We start from the raw sequence: 8,509 nt of genomic DNA, 5'->3' as shown, positions 1-8,509 counted from the left end.
AGCGAAGTGACTGTGGTCAACATCCCTGTGCTGTGTATGTGAAAGTTGCAAAGAGAGAAGATCTTCAAAGTTCTCATCACAAGAAAAATAATCTGTAGCTGTGTGTGGTGGTGATGGTAACTAAACTTACTGTGGTGATCATTTCATAATATGTACATATATCAAATCATGATGCTGGACGCCTAAAACTAACAGTGTTATGTGACAATCATACCCAATATCTATATCTCAGCAATCAGGGGTGAGAGCGTGGACAACCTGTTGCCGAAGCTGCGTCTGCTCTACAACAGCAGAGGTTTGGGAAATAATTTTTGGGAAAAGTGTGCCGACCCTGGCCCGGAAGACAGTGGTTTAGCAGCAACAACAGCGTGCCTGGGTGCACGCTCAGCCCAGCCAGCCCCTGTGCTCTACCTGTCATCCCATTTAATCCCCTCCCTACCCTAAGAGGGAGAGACTTCAATATTCCCATTTTACAGATGAGAAAACGGAGGCCCAAGTGTTGGAGCCAGCTTTGAACCCGCGTTGTGATTTCAAAGTCACATCTCAACCCAGATTTCTAGGTGGGGGTCCAGGCACTGGGGACCCTCCCTCGTCCACACTTAGAGTTGTGCTCCAGGGCCCACCACCCCAGAGGCTGCTGGGTGAACACATTTAATCCACTTATTCTGTACCCACTCAGTGCTTGGCTGCCGCTCTCCTGCTGCTGCTGACACTTCAGCCGGCTGAGGTTGTACAGGTTACTCATCACCACCTGCCCACCCTGCCCTCCTATGGGGCAGGGCCCTCCGTGCCTCGTTATTCTAAATCCTTAGCTCAAAAAATCTGCAGAACTGCATTAAAGGAGCCCTGCTCGCCTGTGTGGAGGCCTTGACAAGGGAAAGGGAGGGGAAGTTTTGGGGTGGCCTTTTATACTGAAGGGACATGAAAGGGACACTATTTATGTCCCTCATGGGACTCAATGTGAAGCTAAGAGCTTTGTCCCATAGAGAAATAAAAGCCCCCCACCCTTCACCTGTGAAAGCAGCTCAGGCGCTATGGTACCCTGTCTGCCTGTCTGGCCCGTCCATATTTGGTCTGTGAACACCTCCGGGGCAGGCCTCTGCCTTCTCCTCTCTGTGCCCCCTGAGCCTGCACACCGTGGGCCTTCAGAGCCTCAGGGACCTCACCCCACCCCGACCATGGCCAGAAGCCTCCAACCATCAAAATGCCTGTGGAGTCACTTTGGCCCAAGCACTGCTGGGTACCTTAGCCCCGTCTAAAGAACAAGCCATACCATGTGGCTTCCCCAGAGTTCAAGCAGCGGGATCTGGGGGTTCTGTCTGGCTCCACATTTCCTCACTGTAGCCCAGTTACCTCCCTTCTCTGAGCCCCAGTCTTGTCCTCTAAACGGGGACATGGATTGCTACCTTAATGGGACTAATGCTGTGAGGACTAATTTGGGTGATCCTAGAGTTTATAGCTGGCCCCAACAGACACCGCTTGAATCCATTCGGATCTCCAGATTAAACTGGAGTCTCCAGTGTTATCTGGAAGTTCTTCCGTGAAGCTAGACGAAACCCACACAGTTGCGGTTCCAGGGTCTCCACTTAGCCAGCTGGACAGAAAACCCAAAGTGGCTCAAATAGGCTAACAAACAAGCAGGAGAGAATGACTTACGTAACTAAGTCCACAGGTGGACGGCTTATGGCAGGGCTGCACCTGGAGCTCACGGACGTCAGCAGAAACGGTCTCTCCCCGCCTCTGGGTTCTGCTTACTGGTGTCATCCTCACGCAGGCGGCTCTACCTTGATGGGGGCAAGACGGCCACCAACTGCCACAGGCTGAGGTCAAGTCCCCTCCAACTGCCGCGGACTGACCTCGCGTCCCCACCAGCCGCCGCGGGCTGACTTCGCGCCCCCTCCAGCTACCGCGGGCTGGGCAAGGGAAACACAGCTTCTCTTCCCCAGGATTCCAGCACAAGGCCCCACCCTGGGCCCTGATTGGTCACTAGCCCACCCCTGAGCCAATCACGGTGGCCAGGGAGGATGAAACATGCTGATTGGCTAGGTCGAGGTCATGTAACCATCGTCTCCGGGAAACTTGCAAGCTGTTCACACTTTGTGTGGGGTGGGAGACAGGGTGATAGGGAGCGAGCAGGGGTGAGGGACCAGCTGTTGCGTCCTCTCTGCTCAGTTTCCTGGGAGGTACCTGCTCACATCCTCCTCCCACACCCCTCTGTCCTCTGTTTACAAAATAATTCATGATGCATTTCTTCTCTTCCCAAGCCCCGTTTCACCCACCAACACCAAAAATGAACAAGACTTCCCTGGTGGCGCAGTAGTTAAGAATCCGCCTGCCAATGCATGGGACACGGGTTGGAGCCCTGCCGGAAAGATCCCATATGCCGCGGAGCAATTAAGCCCGTGCGCTACTGAGCCTGCGCTCTAGAGCCCGCGAGCCACAACTACTGACGCCTGCGCTCTGGAGCCCGCGTGCCGCAACGACTGACACCTGCGCACCTAGAGCCCGTACTCCGCAACAAGAGAAGCTACCGCAATGAGAAGCCAGCGCACTGCAACGAAGAGTAGCCCCCGCTCGCCCCAACTAGAGAAAGCCTGTGCGCATCAATGAACACCCAACAGCAGCCAAAAATAAATAAGTTTATTAAAAAATAATAATAATAAAAAAGGGAGGATTGGGGATCCCCTTCCAGCCTCAAGGCTTGGTTTTTGTGTCCTGTTACAATCATTTATTCAGTCAACAAACATCCACTGAGCACCTACTACATGCTGCTATGGGTTCTCAGGACTGTTAATTGTTCTGAGTAGTGGGTATCACCCAGGAGCCTCCAAAAGGGAACAAGTTTTGTGTGATGAAGCATCTGGAGGTGAGCTTCCAGTCCCGCTCTGCCACCCACCGTGTGGCCCTGAGGAATTCCTCCTCCTCTCTGGGCTTCTGCTTTCTCATCTGAAGAGGCACTGGGGAAAATGAGGTCCTGGAGCCCCCTCAGCTCTGACATGCTGTGGTTGGGTCTTAGAACATGTCTCTCCAGCTGAGTCAGCCGATGAGCACTGTGGAAAATAGCCACAACTCTCCCATGGCAGAGCTGGGCTGAGTTGAGTCCACAATCACACAGCTGTGCATCTAAATCCTTCCCCTTCGTGGCTGCTGAGAGCACCCAGGGCAGAGGAGGATCAGCTCTTTCCGTGCCTGTGAAGACCCCCAGCTCTAGGTCCCTATGAGCTTGCCCAATGCTGCTGCTGCCCCAGAAAATCTTTTGGGGCATTTGTGATTCCCAAGTTCTCCCACTTGAAGTCAAGTTTGGGGCTCTCAAAGGGAAATAGAGGGAGGCCACATGGAGGGGAGGAGAGGATGGTGTGGAGGTTCCACGGAGTCCATCCATCATCCACCTCCCTCTCTGCTTCCCTTTCTCTGTCACAGATGAAATTGGTCATGGCTCCCTGGAAGAACAGAGACCCCTGATGTGTTGGTGGGGAAGGGAGGGATCCCTGTGAGGCAGGCTCAGCGGGGAGACTGTTTTCTTCTGGACGAGTCTAGTTTCTCTTCACTGTGAACATTTGGGGACGTCAATTAATACCCCTGGTCATTCTGTCACTTACTGTCAGGTCACCCTATTAATCAATCCATTTGTTCCCTCCTTTATTTAGATCATGCTCTTTTTTTTTTTTAAGCAAGAAGGGTGATTTATGAGAAAACAGGGAACCTAAGAACAGAGAATGGATTAGCTGTCTTTCCAGAAGACTGGAGCTGCAGCTGGTGAGACATGAGACACCAGGTCTGCTGTGTTTCTTCCACCCTCCTGGGGCCAGATGGTCACTCACCTCTGCTTCCATTTGCACAGCACTAGGTCCTCCTGTCTTTAAGTCTATTGGTTTCTCTCCAGTTCCACTGCCAGGGCCCTGGTCTAAAGTACTATCCTTTGTCCCGGGAAAACTAAAATGACCTCCTAATGTTTCTCCCCACATCCACTCTGCTGTTCTCACTACAGCCAGGGTGATTTATTAAAAATGGAAAATGTACTCAGTGGTTTTCCACTGCTCCTAAGATAAACATTAAAATATTAAGCCTGGGGGCTTCCCTGGTGGCGCAGTTGTTGAGAGTCCGCCTGCCGATGCAGGGGACACGGGTTCGTGCCCTGGTCTGGGAAATCCCACATGCTGTGGAATGGCTAGGCCCGTGAGCCATGGCCACTGAGCCTGCGCGTCCGGAGCCTGTGCTCTGCAATGGGAGAGGCCACAACAGTAAGAGGCCTGCGTACTGCAAAAACAAAAAATCTTAAGCCTGGTGTGGAACTGGATTACGATTCGCCCACATTCAATGCACTTTGCTGTCGCTCTCCTCTCACTGGAGGATTATACAGCCCTGCCCTTTGTTTCTCCAGTCACAGCAAAGGGGTTGATGAACAGGGAAAGAGATGTGAGCACACGCTTAAGAACCAGTGCGTGATTTTCCTCTTTCCCTGGCAAAGGCAGTATCCAGATAGAGACTGCTCCATCAACCCGAGTCCAGAGGGAAGATGACATGGAGCAGAGCCTCGTGAGCACATAGCATGAGTTCTTTCGTCTGGATGAAGGTTTGCTCTCTAGCCACATGTATTACATGGCTCTCTAGCCACATGTATTTCTTACATGTATTACATTCATATAGTTTCTCTAGAGAGGGCTGGATTTTGGTATTTCTCTTCCTTCAGGTCAGTTATGTTCTGTTAAATCCCAAGTTGTTTAGGGTCTGGTAAAATAGATTCTCTTGAGGGCAGGCTTCATTAAGAAGAATAAAATGTGGGCTTATTTCAAAACAGTTTCTTGTTCCCCTGCTGGACATGCAGCACACTGTCTCCAATTTTTCAGAGTAAGAACCTGGTAGGAATTCTGAAGCTAAGACTCACAAAAGTGGGTGAGGTTCTGAGACCCTCCCTAACACTGGGCCCCCCTGGAGTTTGTAACTTTCACACTTGCTGCACTGAGCCTCCAGCAATTTGTCAATCGCAGTTCAGGTTTCCTCCCTGGCGTCCATGGAGGTTTCTGCTTGCACATTTCTGCTTCAGTAAATGAGATTCTTTGTACCTACCTGTCTCTCTGATTTGGGGGCCAGCAATTTGCCTGTGACCTCAATTCTTTGACAGATCTAACAAAATTTACTGATTTTCAGTTTGTTTAGTTTTTTACTTGTTGTTAGAATGGCAGCTTCCAAATTCTTCACATGCTGAACCAGAAATTAAGTCTGAATTGTTTTTTGTTCCTTTATTTCCCTGTGAAAGCTTTGCTTTATTCAATTGTTATTGATAAGTCTTTCTTCCGTTCATTCTTAATTCCTAATTATTTTTTAAACCATGATTTATCTCATTATTCCTTCTTTGATATTTGATGACATCGTTTCACTATTATAAACAATGCTGCAGTAAGATTCATGTATATAATTTATTACACTGATATCTAACTGCTCGGTTTGCCTTGCTTTCTTTTAAGTCAGCGAGCATGAGTCATATTTTTAACATTTCTTTTGTGGGGATTATTTGCTTTATAGGGAAGTTAATGCTGTCACTGAATAAAGACTCTCATGAAAAAAACTGGACTTCAAGGTGGTCCATCTCAGTATTCTGGTAAAAAAAAGTCATGAAATTTAGTATTATCCTCACTCCATCACTTTTTAACAAATTAGTAATATTTTTTAAAGAATAAAAAAATACTTCATTCATCACAATACAATCTCTGAACAACACATCCTAAACTCAGGCTTATGTGGAAAGAGAGTGTACGTGACAGTTAAGGGATGGGACAGAGTCCAAATTTAAATTTAAATTTAAATGCCTCTACTCTTTTTGTTCAGGAAAAGTATGATTTTCTTTTGCCTTTAAAACTTCTGAGTCTAGGGGCTTCAGAGAGGATGAGATATTGCTGTTGCACCTGTTTCTCTCACTGTAAGGCTGCATCTTATAAAGATAGTAGAATTGGACATGGTGTAATAGATGTATGTGTTTTGGATCAAACATTCAAAGTAATGAACCCATGATAGGGATCTACAACTTTGATTCTCAATAGAGAATATCCTTTGATTTCCCTGTTCCCATCCATGATTACTAGTAGAAATTCACCCATGTGAGGAGATGTGGTTCTGCTGATGGTGTCTAGCTTGAACATCAGTAGTCAAGGCTGCCATGTCCATGGGTGGATTAGAGTTGACCTCCTGATGACCTCTGCACTTGGCCATTGACGACAGGAAAATAAGAATTTAAAACAGCTCAGTGTTAGACATACTCATTGTAGAGAGTTTGATTTGGTAAACCTAAGGGAGTACATGGAAAATGGAACAGTTTTTACCATCCATAAAATTTGCAAAATTCTGATCTTTAAAAAAATATAACACTTTTCCCCCATGTATATACAAATGAAATTTCTATCCCTCTTTTTATTTTTAAAATTGCTTCCATTTATCTGATGGACTTATGTTTTAATTTGGGTTATAAGAAGTGTGAAAGAACATCTTGGTCATTCAGATAAAGAAGCCATGACTTTCTTGGATTGGGGTTCTTTGATTTAATTTTTGATATTAAGCTGTATGAGCTGTTTGTATATTTTGGAAATTAATCTCTTGTCGGTCACATCATTTGCAAATATTTTCTCCCAGTCTGTAGGTTGTCCTTTCGTTTTGTTTATGGTTTCCTTTGCAAAAGCTTTTAAGTTTAATTAGGTCCCATTTATTTTTATTTCCATTACTCTAGGAGATGGATCCAAAAAGATATTGCTGCGATTTATGTCAGTGTTCTGCCTGTTCTCCTCTAGGAGTTTTATAGTATCCAGTCTTACATTTAGGTCTTTAATCCATTTTGAGTTTATTTTTGTATATAGTGTGAGGTTTTCTAATTTCATTCTTTTACATGTAGCTGTCCACTTTTCCCAGCAACACTTACTGAAGAGATTTTTTTCTCCACTGTACATTCTTGCCTCCTTTGTTGTAGATTAATTGACCACAAATGGGTTTATTTCTCGGCTTTCTAACCTGTTCCATCGATCCATATATTTTTGTGCCAGTACCATACTGTTTCGATTATTGTAGCTTTGTAGTATAGTCTGAAGACCAGGAGCATGATTCCTCCACCTCCATTCTTTCCATCTGTTTGTATGGTTTTCAGTTTCTTTCATCAGCATCTTACAGATTTTGGAGTACAGGTCTTTTGCCTCCTTAGTAGGCTTATTCCTAGGTATTTTATTCTTTTTGATGCAATGGTAAATGGAATTGTTTCCTTAATTTCTTTCAGATATTTCATTGGTAGTGTATTGAAATGCAACAGATTTCTATGTATTAATTTTGTATCCAGCAACTTTACTGAGTTCGTTGATGAGCTCTAGTAGTTTTCTGGTAGCATCTTTAGGATTTTCTACATATAGCGTCATGTCATCTGCAAACAGTTTTACTTCTTTGGAGAGCTCAGGCAGGGAAGTGTGGAGCAAGGCCAGGCTGGGGTGAGCGGTCCCTGGAGTGGGGCAGGGTTCTCAGGAGATACTTTTCTTCCTCTCTCCTTCCCTTCCCCTCTCCTCCCTCCCTCCTCGGTTGTTGGTGGGGGTGGGGAATCAGCCAGCTGGCAGGGGAGGGGGCAGCTTAGGGGCCTGTAGCCCTCTGGAATTGCTGTGACTTTTCTGCAGTCTTGTGCTTTGGTCATGTCATGGGATTGTAAACCTTTCCCGTTGGGAGCTTTGAAAGATGAATCATGACTGGGGAGGGTGTAGGGAGGTCCATCAGGGAAATGCCCACAAACTGATGACGGACACAGCACTAGCAATCAAAATATTGAAATCCAACCTGAGTGAAAACCAGACCCAACTCTGAGCTCACACCAAGTACCTACTCCACTGTCAAGAGCTAAAGTGTTACCACCTGGCTTTTTAAACATTATCCCCTCCGTCAGAAGCTGCAAGTGTCACTCAGACACCCAGTAGGCTGGCCTCTGCCAGGGAGGCCTTTTCAGTGCCGCCAGGGGCTGAGTATAAATCCTGGTTCCTGACAGCACAGGCCCTTCCTGACATGGCACAATCATCCAGAAAAATGATTTGCTAAAGAGGAGGCAGGTAAGACCACACTTTACCTCCAAAGAGAAAGAGAAGTGCTTTTTGTAATGAATCAGTAAACAGATCATAGGGGACGGCCCCTGAAGGAGTTGAAGGTGTAAGGAAGGGGTGAGCAGTAAGGCTAGAAATCCTGAGTGCTGTCCTCCGATGGACAGCTCCTGGGAACCTGCTAGAAGTACAGAGCCTCAGGCCCCACAAAAGACCCTGCATTCTGGCAAGACCCCCAGGGTTCACAGTGCACTGGAGTTGGAGAGGCACTGGTCTAGGGTTGTACTAAGGAAATCTAAAGGCCAGGTCCTCCTGATGCCCAAGCTCCATCTCCTTTCTGAAGCTTTCTGAAGGCTCTACCCATTCTTTTCTCTTCGTTGCTACCGCACTGAGGTTTAGCCCCACTACTGTGAGGTTCTGTCTCCCCAGTTAGACTGTCAGCTCCTCCAAGCAGGAGT

This window comes from Phocoena phocoena, chromosome 2, assembly GCF_963924675.1.
Source record: "Phocoena phocoena chromosome 2, mPhoPho1.1, whole genome shotgun sequence".
NCBI lineage: Eukaryota > Metazoa > Chordata > Mammalia > Artiodactyla > Phocoenidae > Phocoena > Phocoena phocoena.
This window is presented reverse-complemented; position numbering follows the sequence as displayed.